This window comes from Myotis davidii, unplaced genomic scaffold (genome assembly GCF_000327345.1).
Source record: "Myotis davidii unplaced genomic scaffold, ASM32734v1 scaffold317, whole genome shotgun sequence".
Lineage (NCBI taxonomy): Eukaryota > Metazoa > Chordata > Mammalia > Chiroptera > Vespertilionidae > Myotis > Myotis davidii.
The window spans coordinates 1,620,505-1,620,828 of record NW_006288994.1 but is presented as its reverse complement, the minus strand read 5'-3'; the positions used below and the strand labels follow the sequence as shown (position 1 = coordinate 1,620,828).

Sequence of the window (324 nt, the reverse complement as noted above, 5' to 3'; positions counted from 1 at the left end):
CAAAACCAGTGCTTCTCATCCAATGGGATATGTGCTGTAGTTGAGATATACTGTATGCCCAAGTAATAGGGATAAGACTGGTTTAAAATTTGCTCTAAAGTGATGGGGAATCATTGAAAGATTTTTAAATATAGAAGCTCTGATTATACTCTAGCAGGGGTAGGGAACACCTGGTCATGGGCCCTGTAAGGCCCTTGAAATCATTTGGTCTGGCTCTGCCAAGGCATCAGGGGTGAGTTAATTAAATGTTTGACAAAATATAGCAGGCTGATTTTTAAGTTGAAAATTTTGTATGACCCATGAATAATGATATAAATAATCCAA

The 324-nt window shown here is 37.7% G+C and overlaps 1 protein-coding gene across 2 annotated transcripts in view; it reads left to right on the top strand.

Annotated features, from left to right (window-relative positions):
- The window catches only part of PCMTD1 (protein-L-isoaspartate (D-aspartate) O-methyltransferase domain containing 1), a 44,468-nt gene that overhangs the window by 11,861 nt on the left and 32,283 nt on the right, over positions 1 to 324 (top strand). The gene's annotated exons all lie outside the window — the stretch shown is intronic.